Source organism: Rattus rattus, chromosome 8, assembly GCF_011064425.1.
Source record: "Rattus rattus isolate New Zealand chromosome 8, Rrattus_CSIRO_v1, whole genome shotgun sequence".
Lineage (NCBI taxonomy): Eukaryota > Metazoa > Chordata > Mammalia > Rodentia > Muridae > Rattus > Rattus rattus.
Genome location: NC_046161.1, coordinates 96,635,565 through 96,651,357, shown reverse-complemented (window position 1 = coordinate 96,651,357; position 15,793 = coordinate 96,635,565). Strand labels below are relative to the sequence as shown.

The 15,793-nt window shown below is 41.9% G+C and overlaps 1 protein-coding gene across 1 annotated transcript in view; it reads left to right on the top strand.

The window, feature by feature from the left end:
- The window catches only part of Nek11 (NIMA related kinase 11), a 233,237-nt gene that overhangs the window by 35,719 nt on the left and 181,725 nt on the right, over positions 1–15,793 (top strand). The gene's annotated exons all lie outside the window — the stretch shown is intronic.

The window sequence follows — 15,793 nt, the reverse complement described above, 5'->3', positions numbered from 1 at the left end:
TGGTATTGTTATTTGCTTTATCCATTCATCTCTCTATCAGTGATCTATCTGTCCATTTATCTGATCATCTACCTATCCCCATCTATCTGTTACTTGTCATCCTACCATCTATAATCTATCCCTGACTGTCATCTATCAATTACCTACCTATCTGTCTGTCTGTCTGTCTGTCAATCTATCTATTAATCATCTATATCTATCATCTGTCTGTCTATTATCTCTTTGTGACACTTGATTTCACTTTGTCTAGGAATCAATATGTCCTACTATTAGCCAGTTTTCTACTGTTCTATTGCTGTAAAGCATCCTATCAAAGAACTTATGAAAGAAAGCATTTCATTGGAGGGTTGCTTACAGTTTCAAAGAATAAGTCCATGACCATCGTGATGGGGAGTATGGCAGCAGGCAGATAGGCACGGTGCTGAAGCAATAGCTGAGAATTTATAGCCAAGCACCTGGAACTCCATGGGCTTTTCAAACCTCAAAGCCTAGCCCTAGTGACACACCTCCTAATCCTTCCACAAACAGTTCCACCAACCAGGAGCCAGGCATTCAAGTGTATGAGCCTACAGGGACCATTCTCATTCAAACACCACACAGTTTGGATCTGAAACCTTCCCACCTGTTTCGGGCCTTGGGTGTGGTCCCCAGCTTGCAGCACTAGTTCGAAGGCTGTTGGGTCTTTGAGAGGTAGTAGGTCTTGGCTGGTAGATGCAGGTCCCTTTGAAGCCTCTGCTTCCTGTTCTGATTTGTTCTCTGTTCTATGAACAGCTGCTCAGCTCCTGCTTCTCCCGCTAGGGACAAAACCACTCACCCTTCCCCACCGCCGCAAACCAAATCCTTCTGAAACTGTGAGATGGAAGGGACCCTTGACCTCCCTAAGTTGTTTCTGTCACTCAGGGCACAGCAGTGCAGAGTTAACTGAAGCATCCACCATCTTTAGGAATATGCATACAGTAGAGCAGACTGTAAAACAGGGACAGCTCCTTCATTTTTACTCGTTTGAGAGGTACAGTTGGGGTCCTGCCTGTGTCTTCTGAGTCTATAACATGCTCTGTGCATATACACAGCCTGCACTGACAGTACCTGCAGTTATGGCCTCCGTTGTTCTGTCAGGATAGAAGGGTAGGGGAAATTCGTGCTCCCAGAAGCAGTCCTGTTGTGTGAATGGTCCTGGGGAGATATGAAGAAATGTCTGTTCACCTCAGATAAGGCAACCATGACAGACCAAAGAAGTGTTTTTACTTGGGTCTAGGTGGGTGAGTCAGTAGGTTTTTGGGGGTTACTTGGAGGAGTATGGGTGACTCAAAGGCTGTTGCATCCCTGGAAAACCCACTTTGACATGGGTAAAGACTGGCACACTCATGAGGGCTCCATCCCTAAAGCTCTCTGCATAGCTTGCAGGAGGCCCCCTAGAGTGAACATCTACCCAACAATGGCTTCACTGCTGATTTGATCTTGGGGAGGGACCTCAGGAGTTTAGTGACTTGTTGAGCTGTGTCTCATCAGCTACTTCAGTCTGATAAGTCTCCTTTCTCTCTCCAGAAGGGAGTGGTTCAACTTGGAGGAAAAGTTGTACCACAGGTAACCAGGGAGTGGTGGGAGGCGATGGCTTAAGAGCAGCTCCCCAGCTTTGTTCTGTGGAGCAGGACTCTTGAGTTTCACGTTTGTCACTGACTGTCAGCATTGTCACAAAGCTAAGGCACCAATGTTCATGTTGATAACTATTTTGGTGATGAACCCTATAATGGCTTCCTCGCCTTCTACAGCTCTCCCTTTGTGTTTCTGTCACTTGCTTGCTTGACTGCTCGCACACAAACCCTTTCTCTCAGGACCCGCTTTCAGGATTGCCCACGTGCAGAGCTGGGAGCAAAGTAGCACTTACTGGGGATATGCCTGCCTCTTCTTCTGAAAACACGATGGAGTTTCAAGGCTCTTTTGGGTGGAAGTTGGCAGTAGATGTGTACGGAGAAAGGAAGGGCTATTAGTGTACTTGACGGCTTTACATGTTTCTTTAAAAGACGTTTTGTCACTTGAGAGACTTTGACGGGCACAACTTTATCATACTCCCTCTTCCCAAAACTCAGGGATCATCGGTGAGAAGGGACAGGAAGACTGTAAGAACCAGAGGTAGTGGACAATTCCAACAAAGCAGTATTTTCTGGGTGCAGTGGGACAGCTGCACATAGAGACAAACTCACAGTAGTTGGGGCAGTGCGCACAATGTCTGTGTAAACTTAAACCAGACAGAAATTGCAGCCTGGAGGGAGGAAGTTGGCACAAAGTCCCACCTCCAGCTGAGGAGCATTGGTAATTGACAGTTGCCGGGAATAGGGAAGTTAGGTTTTTCTGAGGACATGTTCCCCAGTAAGTTGATTGTGTTCTCAAGAATCTGGGCAGCACAATCAGACTCAATGGGCTTTAAAATGTGAGGGCACAAACTTGAGTAGGTCTGGCTTGGTGGTAAGTCTGGGATGGAAGTGGGTCTAGGACGGTGGTAGATATGGGGGGAGCTATGGGAGGAAGAGTGAATATGATCAAAATACACTATATGAACTTACTACAGAATTTAAAAAAATTTAAAAAGAAATAGTATAGTATCTCTTCTCAGCAAAATGCCCTTATCCACAACATTTTCATATTATTTAATATTATTTAATGTATTAAGTAGTTTGGTTTTAAAAGCTGTATGCTATTGAGTCTCATATCCTATTCAAAGACTAAAAATACAGTCATTCCTCTACTGATCATTGATTTATATTGGGAAAATAGCAAAGAATGGTAACTTCACTTTTTGCTTTGTGGGAGTCTCCAGAGGAACAATGGCTCAGCCAGTTGTTTAGAACTTTGTGCGAAAGTCAGGGTCCTGGCATTTGAGTCCAGAGAGTTTTGCTTTTCTTTTCTCCATGATGAAGGTCAGGGTTCTCAGAGCAGAAGCTCTGCACACTCTTTCTAAGACAGCAAAATGCAGAAACCTGCATCTTCTGTGTCCAGCTATGGTGTAAGCACATGTACTCCAGAGAGCTTTAGAATATCCAGGAGCCTGTGTGAGCCTCACCTAAATACCAATGTCTTGAGAGAGGCCTGCAAGACAGTGGATGTGACTGGACAGTGGGTGTAACTGGACAGTGGATGTAACTGGACAGTGGATGTGACTGGACAGTGGATGTGACTGGACAGTGGATGTAACTAACTAGACAGTGGATGTAACTGGACAGTGGATGTAACTGGACAGTGGATGTGACTGGACAGTGGATGTGACTGGACAGTGGATGTGACTGGACAGTGGATGTAACTAACTAGACAGTGGATGTAACTGGACAGTGGATGTAACTGGACATGTGACTGGACAGTGGATGTAACTGGACAGTGGATGTGACTGGACAGTGGATGTAACTGGACAGTGGATGTGACTGGACAGTGGATGTGACTAGACAGTGGATGTAACTAGACTAGACAGTGGATGTAACTAACTAGATAGTGGGTGTAACTAGACAGTGGATGTAACTAGACAGTGGATGTAACTGGACAGTGGATATAACTAGACAGTGGATGTAACTAGACAGTGGACGTAACTAGACAGTGGATGGAACTAGACAGTGGATGTAACTAGACAGTGGATGTGACTAGACAGTAGATGTAACTAACTAGACAGTGGACGTAACTAGACAGTGGATATAACTAGACAGTGGATGTAACTGGACAGTAGATGTAACTAACTAGACAGTGGATGTAACTGGACAGTGGATGTAACTAGACAGTGGATGTAACTAGACAGTGGATGTGACTAGACAGTAGATGTACCTAACTAGACAGTGGATGTAACTAGACAGTGGATGTAACTAACTAGACAGTGGATGTAACTAGACAGTGGATGTAACTAGACAGTGGATGTGACTAGACAGTGGATGTAACTAACTAGATAGTGGATGTAACTAGACAGTGGATGTAACTAGACAGTGGATGTGACTAGACAGTAAATGTAACTAACTAGACAGTGGACGTAACTAGACAGTGGATATAACTAGACAGTGGATGTAACTGGACAGTGGATGTAACTGGACAGTGGATGTAACTGGACAGTGGATGTAACTAACTAGACAGTGGATGTAACTGGACAGTGGATGTAACTAGACAGTGGACGTAACTAGACAGTGGATGTGACTAGACAGTAGATGTAACTAACTAGACAGTGGATGTAACTAGACAGTGGATGTGACTAGACAGTAGATGTAACTAACTAGACAGTGGACGTAACTAGACAGTGGATATAACTAACTAGACAGTGGATGTAACTGGACAGTGGATGTAACTAGACAGTGGACGTAACTAACTAGACAGTGGATGTAACTGGACAGTGGATGTAACTAGACAGTGGATGTAACTAACTAGACAGTGGATGTAACTGGACAGTGGATGTAACTAGACAGTGGATGTAAGTAGACAGTGGATGTAACTCCTGGCTCAGTTTTCACCATATCAAGTGCAAAGGGTAATAGGTAGCTCTCAGTGGTTGTTGAAGGGTGGGGAGCAGGGCAGAGGTCACAGCACCACCACCACTGATGTTGCCAAACATCGGCTTCAACAAGAAGGAAGCCCTGCCCACCCCATATGTAAGTTCTTCATAAGGCTCAACCTCACGTTAAAATCTCAGGTGAGGGTGAGCACAGCTAACTTAGCAGAACATGCACCACCCGTCAGTGACTGACTTAGGAGAGGCTGTGAGGTGTGTGTGTGTGTGTGTGTGTGTGTGTGTGTATGTGTAGGGGTTGTCTGTCTGTGTTTGTCACCTGGAGAAGGCTGGATTCACAGCCCAGGGAACTGCTTCAATGTAAAGAGGCTGTCTGAAAATTTGGGGCTGCTGCAATGACAGGTATGTGAAGCAGTGATGGCTTGTCCAATCACAGCAGGCAAATAGCGGTTGTCTTATTTAAGAAAGGCATATAAAATATGTACTGACTTCTTACACTGATCAGTAAGGACTATCTTAAAACTTTGCTAAACACTTAAAATGCTGAATTTTAAAAATGTAAACAAAACTCCAAGCGTCTTGTTTAGTTAAGGTTAAAACCTATTTCCTGTGATTTTGTCCTACCTCACACAGTGCCTTCCTAGTCCTGATGCCAGGAGACTTAAGATACATTATCCTAATGTCAAAGCATTTGTGGTGGTTTGAATATGCTTGGCCCATAGGGAGTGGTACTGTTAGGAGGTGTGGCCTTGTTGAAGTAGGTGTGGCCTTGTTGGAGGAAGTGTGTCACTGTGGAGGTGGGCTTTGAGCTTTTAAGCTCCTAGCTAGGCCTATGAGACAGTCTTCCACTACCTGTAGATGAAGATGTAGAACTCTCAACTCCTCAAACTCCATACCTGGATGCTGCCACGCTTTCTACCATGATGATAATGGACTGAACCTCTCAACCTGTAAGCCAGCCCCAATTAAATGTTGTCCTTTATAAGAGTTGCTTTGGTCATGGTGTCTCTTCACCGCAATGGAAACCCTAACAAAGACAGAATCCATCTCAATGTAAGGGTTTAAAAACATGTATTTATACTGTATCCATGCTCACACATCTTTTTGGTTTAATATCTGCCTTCTCCCACAGGGAAGGGACCAGGGTTACACAGTGCTCATGTGCTGGCACAGTTGATGGGTGTTTACTGCCATGTGCAGGTGGATGTTGGACGCTAACTCACAAAGGAAGTGATCTTAGTTTTCTCTGAGTTCATTGGAAAGCCATCTAGTTACACTAACTGCCTAGTCACATCCACTGTCTAGTTACATCCACTGTCTAGTTACACCCACTGTCTAGTTACACCCACTGTCTAGTTACATCCACTGTCTAGTCACATCCACTGTCTAGTCACATCCACTGTCTAGTCACACCCACTGTCGAGTTACGTCCACTGTCTAGTTACGTCCACTGTCTAGTTACGTCCACTGTCTAGTTACGTCCACTGTCGTCTAGTTATATCCAGTCACATCTCTCTGGTCCAGAGTACCTCTATCTCTTCTGAGAGAGAGGACAGCTCACTCACTGGCTAAGAGTTCCTGCAGATTCCCTCCTGGACATCGAAGGGCCAAAGAGCAGAGTTAAATTTTTGTAGTAGTTCTGTCTTGGACCTGAAGCAGTGTCTACATCTAGTTGAACAGGGAGACTGTGGATGAACACACAGACATTTGGGGGAGAATGATACGTGATTAATCTCTCAAATATGCCATCTATCTGCCTTGTTTATAGAAACAGTAGGCTGATTTTTAAGGGAAACAAGTTGGCAACAGTTATCCCAAATTTGAAAAATCACTTTCCAAAGTTTGTCAGTTTGCTACAAACTCTAGAAAACAACATGCCACTCAGGCAGGAGAAGAAGGCCTTTGCAAAAAATCAGCTGTGTCTTCAGGGTCAGCTCTCCTTTCTTTTTTTAAAATTGGATAATTTTTTAATTTACATTGCAAATGTTATCCCCTTTCCTGGTTTCCTGTCCATAAACCTCCTATCCCATCCCCTTCTTCTATGAGGGTGTTCCCCCACCCAATCTCCACCCCTCCCTGTTTCACCGCTCTGATATTCCCCTATACTGGGGTTCCAGTCTTGGCAGGACCAAGGGCTTCTCCTCCCATTGGTATCCAACAAGGCCATCCTCTGCTACATATGCAGCTGGAGCCATGGGTCTATCCATGTGTACTCTTTGGATGGTGGTTTAGTCCCTGGGAGCTCTGGCTGGTTGGTATTGTTGTTCTTATGAGGCTGTAAACCCTTTTAGCTCCTTCAATCCTTTCTCTAACTCCTCCAATGGGGACCCCATTCTCAGTTCAATGGTTGGCTATGAGCATTCACCTCTGTATTTGTCATGTTTTGGCAGAGCCTCTCAGGAGGCAGCTGTATCAGGCTCCTGTCAACATGCAGTTCTTGGTTTCATCAATATTGTCTAGTTTTGGTGGCTATATGTATATGGACTGGATCTCCAGGAGGGTCAGGGTCTGAATGGCCATTATATCAGTTTCTGCACCAAACTTTGTCTCCATATCTCCTCCTGTGAATATTTTTGTTCCCCCTTTCAAGAAGGACTGAAGTATCTTCACTTTGGTTGTCCTTCTTGAGTTTCATGGGGTCTGTGGATTGTAGCTCGAGTAATATGAGCTTTTGGGCTAATATCCACTTACCAGTGAGTGTATACCATGTGTGTTTTTTTGTGATTGGGTTACCTCACTCAGGATGATATTTTCCAGTTACATCCATTTGCCTATGAATTTCAAGAAGTCGTTGTTTTTCAATAGCTGAGTAGTATTCCATTGTGTAGATGCACGACATTTTCTATATCCATTCCTCTGTTGAAGGACATCTGGGTTCTCTCCAGCTTCTGTCTATTATAAATAAGGCTGCTATGAACATAGTGGAGCACATGTCCTTGTTATATGTTGGAGCATCTTTTGGGTATATGTCCAGGAGTGCTATAGCTGAGTCTTCAGGTAGTAATATGTCCAATTTCTGAGGAACCATCAGACTGATTTCCAAAGTGATTACCAGCATGTAATCCCACCAAAAATGGAGGAGTGTTCCTCTTTTTCCACATCCTTGCCAGCATCTGTTGTCACCTGAATTTTTGATCTTAGCCATTCTGACTGGTGTGAGGTGGAATCTCAGGGTTATTTGATTTGCAGTTCTCTGATGGTTAAGGATGTTGAACATTTCTTTAGGTGGTTCTCAGCCATTCAATATTCCTCAGCTGACAATTCTTTGTTTAGGTCTGTATCCCATTTTTAATAGGGATATTTGATTCTCTGAAGTCTAACTTCTTGAGTTCTTTGTATATATTGTATATTAGCCCTCTAGCAGATGTAGGATTGGTAAAGATCTTTTCCCAATCTGTTGGTTGCCATTTTGTCCGAATGGCAGTGTCCTTTGCCTTACAGAAGCTTTGCAATTTTATGAGGTTCCATTTGGCAAGTATTGATCTTAGAGCATAAGCCATTGGTGTTCTGTTCAGAAAATTTTCCCCAGTGCCCAAGTGTTCCAGGCTCTTCCCCACTTTTTCTTCTATTAGTTTGAGTGTATCTGGTTTTATGTGTAGGTCCTTGATCCACTTGGACTTGAGCTTTGCGCAGGGTGATAAAAACGGGTCGATTTGCATTCTTCTACATGCTGACCTCCAGTTGAACCAGCACCACTTGTTGAAAATGCTATCTTTTTTCCATTGGATAGTTTTCGCTCCTTTGTCAAAGATCAAGTGACCATAGGGTTGTGGGTTCATTTCTGGGTCTTCAATTCTATTCCATTCATCTACCTGCCTGTCTCTGTACCAATACCATACAGTTTTTATCACTATTGCTCTGTAATACTGCTTGAGGTCAGGGGTGGTGATTCCCCCAGAAATTCTTTTATTGTTGAGGATAGGTTTCACTATCCTGGGTTTTTTGTTATTCCAAATGAATTTGCAAATTGCTCTTTCTAAGTCTATGAAGAGTTGAGTTGGAATTTTGATGGGGATTGCATTGAACCTGTAGATCGCTTTTGGCAAGATTTTTCAATATTACAATAATTTTTACAATATTAATCCTGCCAATCCATGAGCACGGGAGATCTTTCCATCTTCTGAGCTCTTCTTCAATTGCTTTCTTCAGAGACTTGATGTTCTTGTCATACAGATCTTTCACTTGCTTGGTTAGCGTCACACCGAGGTATTTTATGTTATTTGTGATTATCGCTTCTCGGCCTTTTGGCTAAGATCAAGTGTGAAGGGTGTCATTTCCCTAATTTCTTTCTCAGCCTGTTTATCCTTTGAATAGAGGAAGGCTACTGATTTGTTAGAGTTAATATCATATCCTGCCACTTTGCTGAAGTTGTTTATCAGCCTTAGTGGTTCTCTGGTGGAAATTTTGGGATCACTTAAGTATATTATCATATCATCTGCAAATAGTGATATTTTGACTTCTTCCTTTCCAATTTGTATCCCTTTGACCTCCTTTTGTTGTCTGATTGCCCTGGCTAGGACTTCAAGTACTATATTGAATAGGTAGAGAGAGAGTGGGCAGCCTTGTCTCATTCCTGATTTTAGTGGGATTGCTTTGAATTTCTCTCCATTGATTTTGATATTGGCTACTGGTTTGTTGTATATGGCTTTTACTGTGTTTATGTATGGGCCTTGAATTCCTGATCTTTCCAAGATTTTTAGCATGAGGGGGTGTTGAATTTTGTCAAATCCTTTCTCAGCATCTAATGAGATGGTCATGTGGTTTTTTCTTTAATTTTGTTTATATAGATGATTACGTTGATGGAATTCTGTGTATTGAACCATCCCTGTATCCTTGGGATGAAGCCTACTTGATCATGATGGATGATCATTTTCATGTGTTCTTGGATTCAGATTGTGAGAATTTTAATGGGTATTGTTATGTCGATATTCATAAGGGAAATTTGTCTGAAGTTCTCTTTCTTTGTTGGGTGTAAGCGTAATTATGGCTTCATAGAAGGAATAGCTAGTGTTCTTTCTGTTTCTATTTTGTGGAATATTTTGGACAGTATTGGTATTAGGTCTTCTATGAAGGTCTGGTATAATTCTCCACTAAACCCATCTGGTCCTGGGCTTTCTTTTGGTTGGGAGGCTTTTAATAACTGTTTCTTTTTCTTTAGGAGTTTTGGGGTTGTTTAGATGGTTTATCTGATCCTGATTTAACATTGGTACCTGGTACCTGTCTAGAAAATTGTCCATTTCATCCAGATTTTCCAGTTTTATTGAATATAGGCTTTTGTAGTGGGATCTGATGATTTTTTGAATTTCCTCAGATTCTGGTGTTATGTCTCCCTTTGCATTTCTGATTTTGTTAAGTTAGATACTGTCTCTGTGCTCTCTGGTTAGTTTCGCTAAGGGTTTATCTATCTTCTTGATTTTCTCAAAGAACCAGCTCCTGATTTTGTTGATTCTTTGTATAGTTCTTTTTGTTTTTACTTGGTTGATTTCAGCCCTGAGGGTTTTTTTTTTTATTTCCTGCCAGTCTACTCCTTTTGGGTGTATTTGCTTCTTTTTGTTCTCGAGCTTTTAGGTGTGCTGTCAAGCTGCTAGTACATGCTTTCTCCAGTTTCTTTTTGGAGGCACTCAAAACCATGAGTTTTCCTCTTAGCTCTTCTTTCATTGTATCCCATAAGTTTAGGAATGTTGTGCCTTCATTTTCATTAAATTCTAAAAAGTCTTTTCATTCTTTGTTTCTTCCTTGACCAAGTTATCATTGAGTAGAGCATTGTTTAACTTCCATATGTATGTGGGATTTCTTTCATTTTTTTGTTGTTATTGAAGACCAGTCTTTGTCCGTGGTGATATGATAGGATGCATGTGATTATTTCAATCTTCTTGTATCTGTTGAGGGCTGTTTTGTGACCAATTATGTGGTCAGTTTTGTAGAAGGTACCATGAGGTGCTGAAAAGAAGATATGTTCTTTTGTTTTAGGATGAAATGTTCTATAGATATCTGTTAAATCCATTTGGTTCATAACTTCTATTAGTGTCACTGTGTCTCTGTTTAGTTTCTGTTTCCCTGATCTGTCCATTGATGACAGTGGGGTGTTGAAGTCTCCCACTATTATTGTGTGAGGTGCAATGTGTGCTTTGAGCTTTAGTAAAGTTTGTTTTTTAATGAATTTAGGTTTCCTTTTCATTGGAGCATAAATATTCAAGATTGAGAGTTCATCTTGGTGAATTTTTCCTTTGATGAATATGAAGTGTCCTTCCATATCTTTTCTGATAACTTTTGATTGAAAGTAGATTTTATTTGGTATTGGAATGGCTACTCCAGCTTGTTTCTTGGGACCATTTGCTTGGAAAATTGTTTTTAAGCCTTTTACTCTGAGGGGTGTCTGTATTTGTTACTGAGGTGTGTTTCCTGTATACAGCAAAATACTGGGTCCTCTTTACATATCCAATCCGTTAGTCTATGTCTTTTTATTGGGGGAATTGAGTCCATTGATGTTAAAAGATATTAAGGAATAAATTGTTTCCTGTTATTTTTGTTGTTAGAGGTGGAATTATGCTTGTGTGACTCTCTTGTTTTTGTTTTTGCAATAAGATTACTTTTTTGCTTTTTCTAGGGCATAGTTTCCCTCCTTGTGTTGGAGTTTTCCATCTATTATCCTTTGTAGGGCTGGATTTGTAAAAAGATTTTATGTAAATTTGGTCTTGTCATGGAATATCTCCATCTATGTTAATTGAGAGTTTTGCTGGATATAGTAGCCTGGACTGGCATTTGTGTTCTCTTAGTGTCTGTATGACATCTGCCCAGGTTCTTCTGGTTTTCATAGTCTCTCTTGAGAAGTCTGGTGTAATTCTGATAGGTCTGCCTTTATATGTTACTTGACCTTTTTCCTTTACTTCTTTGTTTCTTTGTTTTGATTATTATGTGACAGGAGGAATTTCTTTTCTGGTCCAATCTATTTGGAGTTCTGTAGGCTTCTTGTATGTTTATGGGAATCTCTTTCTTTAGGTTAGGGACGTTTTCTTCTATAATTTTGCTAAAGATATTTACTGGCCCTTTAAGTTGGGAATCTTTGCTGTTTTTTATACCTATTTTCCCTAGATTTGATCTCATTGTGTCCTGGATTTCCTGGGTGTTTTGAGTTAGGAGCCTTTTTTTCTTTTTGCATTTTCTTTGACTATTGTGTCAATGTTTTCTATGGTATCTTCTGCCCCTGAAATTCTCTTTTCTATTTCTTGTATTGTGTTGGTAATACTTGTGTCTATAACTCCTGATCTCTTTTTTAGGTTTTCTATCTCCAGGGTGGTTTCCCTTTGTGATTTCTTTATTGTTTCTAGTTCCAGTTTTAGATCCTGGATGGTTTTATGCAGTTCCTTCATCTGTTTGGTTGTATTTTCCTGTAATTCTTTAAGGGATTTTTATGTTTCCTCTTTAAGGGCTTCTACTTGTTTAACTGTGCTGTCCTGTATTTCTTTAGGGGAATTATTTATGTCTTTTTAAAAATCCTCTATCATCATCATGAGACGTGATTTTAATTCCAAATCTTGCTTTTCCGGTGTGTTGGGATATCCATTATTTGCTTTGGTGGGAGAACTGGGCTCTAATGATGTCACACAGTCTTGGTTTCTGTTGCTTAATTTCCTGCACTTGCCTCTCGCCATCTGATTGTCTCTGGTGTTAGCTGGTCTTGCTGTCTGTGATAGTGGCTTGACCCTCCTATAAGCCTGTGTCTCATCACTCCTGGAGACCAGCTTTCTCCCAGTGGGTTCTGGATACAGAAAGCTGTGACACAGGGTCAGCTAATGGCTCAGGCAGAAACAAGATGGATCTGTTCCCAGACTGCTCCTGGGTTTGTGCATCCTGAGGGTTTCAGGCAGGTTCCTTGGAGCAAAAGTGGTGGTCTTACCTCTGTTTTCAGGTGTGTCAGAGCTCCTGGAGACCGGCTTACAGCTCTTGGTGCAGCCAGAGACTGGAAGGATCTTGTCCCTGACTGCTCCGAGGTTCCTGTGTCCAGAGGGCTCTAGGCAGGTTCCTCTTAGGCCTGGAATGTGAGCAGAAGCGTTGGTCTCCCCTGAGCTTTCAAGATTGTCAGCACTTCTGAGAGTCCAGCTCTCTTCCCCCACAGGATTTGGGTACAGAGATCAGTTCTCCTTTCTTCTGTCAGTGTTTCCCCCAAATAGTCAAAGCTTTGAAAAAAATAAGTATCTGTCATGTTATGTAGGAAGGGGTGACAAAGTTTGAAAGCACCACTGAACAAGAGATAAGCTGCCCTTGACTTGGCAAGTCTCCAGGCTGTCTTCAGTGGATGTGGTTCTTACATCGATATACCACGAGACTTCCTTCTTTTGTTACAATAACGTGCTTCTAGGCAAGGAAAGCAGAATGTGTCTGTGTCCCCTTCAGTCACTATGGTAGACACCAACTGTCTTAATAGGCCCAGCTTCATCTGCTAAGCTATGGGCACATGCAGTCTTGTGCTTTGTCATTGGTGGTCAGACAGGGACAGGGCAGTACACTGGAAAATTTCATCCTGTATTGTGTAGTAGCCGATGCTGGCCTGGAAAATAAGCATGTTCAGGCTTTTTATAGCACATGTTCCTGCACAGTGAGAGAGCCATTGTGGTCTGTGTAAGACTTTTATATTCTTATGCTTAACCACTGTGACTTCTACAGCTGCGTGCCAGCGAAGCATGGTAAATCACTGAATGCATTATGAAGATGTCATTAAACTGCCTGCTGCTGTACACCCCTCAGAGGCTAGAGAAGAAAATGTGTCTTTATATGTCATTCTTTTTCATTTTGGGCATATTAACAGTCAGAGGTACCACTTATGAAAACAGGCCTGTCCCTGTCACCTCCCCTGAAAAAGTCTTAATAGTTTGTCTATAGATTGTTACCCACCACAAATTTCTGTAGAATCTATTTTATTCTCAAGGAAGGAGCCTAACAGGCTCTTTAGCATTTAATGAAGCCAACATGAGCACACTCGTTAGGGAAGAGAAATAAATGTTCATAAACGATTTTTAAAAATTACAACACACTGAAAGATTCCTGTAAGTGGAGAATAGAGCTCAAAGCCTGTGCGTGTCTTGAGAGGAGCCCCACACCTAACACAATTCTTATACTTGTGGGAGCTGACTATTCCCTGTTGCTTTTTGTTTGGGAATGAGATGAGCTTAAAAAAAATCAATGGATCATGGAAACCTTAAAAATGAACATGCTAAGATGCTCACATTGTAAGAACATTATATTCTCAATGATCTTTGTGTAAGAGTAGAAGGGTTTCATTCTCAGAGTTTGGAGAAGAAACATATGACATCTCTCTTGTGTGTGTGTGTGTGTGTGTGTGTGTGTTTGTGTGCACAAAAGAAGTCATGTTTAATCTCCTAATACCAGAGGATGAGGGAATTTTCTCATTTTCATATTTATGCTTTCAATTTGCAGGGCAGAATGTCTGACTTGGAATTTTCATCTCATGTGTATGTGCGTTCGTGTGTGTCCATCCATGCAAGTGTGTAAGGAGGTCAGAGTTAGATGGCAATGTCTTTCTCCATCACTTCTCCATCTTCCTGTTTGAGATATGGTTTCTCACTCGATTTAGACTTTACTGATTGTGGGATGATGTCACAGGTGAGGCAGGTACAAGACAGAATGAGACCTGTCATTGGACGCGAAGGAAGGATGGGCGGGAGAAAAGTTTAAGGGAGGAGACTGGAATGGAAAGGAGGAGGAGAGGAGGAGACTGCGGGTAGCTGTGGGGAGAACATGGAGGCTGATGTTAAGATTCCATGCTGTACCTTTATAGGTTATTGTGAATGTTCTTAAGGGATTGATGTGTACAGGGCTTTGGATGTTTAGGTGGGCAATTATATATTATCAATTGGATCAGAGGTTATTGTGTGTGTGTCCTTTCATGCGGTGACTTAAGTTTAAGAGAGTATGTGGCGGCTGAGACACTGAGCCACCACAGAATTAGGATGTATATTTCTGCCATGGTGGCAGCCTGCCTTGAGAACTAGATGGGTAGAGAGATTTTTGTCAGGCTCAGAGAGAGGTCTTCAGCAGTGTGATACGAGATGGAGCAAAGCAGGTGAGAGGCTTTGCTGACTGAGATTAAGATTTCTGTCAGATATCTTGGAGCACTGCAGTGATGGACCTAGTGGGGGATAAAGGCAGCCATTTATTTTTTATAATTTTACAACAACAACTGATAAGCTAGACTGGTTGGCTAGTGAGGCCTGTGGATCCTTTGTCCATCATACTCAGATTATCCCTGACATTTAGGGATCCAAACTCGGGTCCTCACGCCTGCGCAGTGGATACTGAAGGATGTCCACCCCACCCCTAGTTCCTAATGCTACCTCAAACACTTAGACCATAGGTTGTCACCCAGGAGCACACACTAGTGTGCTGACTGCACTCGCAAAGACCCCAAGCCTCAACTCTGCCTGAGTATCCAGGTTTAACATTGCCAGAGACAACTACTGTTCCTTCACAGTTCTACAGTCGGAGAGAAAGTTTTGTCCAATGAATGAAGGCCTTGATGCACACATTTGAAAGCGTGGTAGGAGTCTTCCTGTTGAGCATAGTTGAGGTTGGTGGCTAGTTGGATAGAATAAACAATGAGTAAATAGAAATGACATTCATTGAGAGATAAAAACCATCTAGCATCTTCAACTTTATTATGTGTTGTCAAAATCTAAAATCCTTTGGTTAGATTCCCCTTCTCCTTCTTCTTCTTCTTCTTCTTCTTCTTCTTCTTCTTCTTCTTCTTCTTCTTCTTCTTCTTCTTCTTCTTCTTCTTCTTCTTCTTCTTCTCCTCTTCTTCTTCTTCTTCTTCTTCTTCTTCTTCTTCTTCTTCTTCTTCTTCTTCTTCTTCTTCTTCTTCTTCTTCTCTCTCTCTCTCTCTCTCATGCACACACACAGACAGACAGACACACGTTTTTACAGGTATTTTGTACTAAGATACTTAGAAATCTTAAGTTTACAGCAGTGCTATGTAAGCTTACCCCATTAAGACAGGAAAAGTACTTTTGCCGCTTGTCCTTGTCAACTTTTTCAGTAAGCCTTGGGTTTATTTTTTTTTTCTAGGGTAAACTGATATTGTCTCCCATCAGTTTATATCATATATAGATTCATAATGGTGAGTACAGTGGCATAAACAGATCTGGGATTAGACCCAGTGATTTGGGTAAGCATGCCTCCCACACAGGACAGAAGTGCATGAGCAAACCCGAGAGTCTGCCAGCCTTGGGCACTCCATATGGCGAGGACAGAGTGAACACCTGTTAAACATGACTGGAGTCTGCCGGCAGTCTAGGAGTCAGTGTA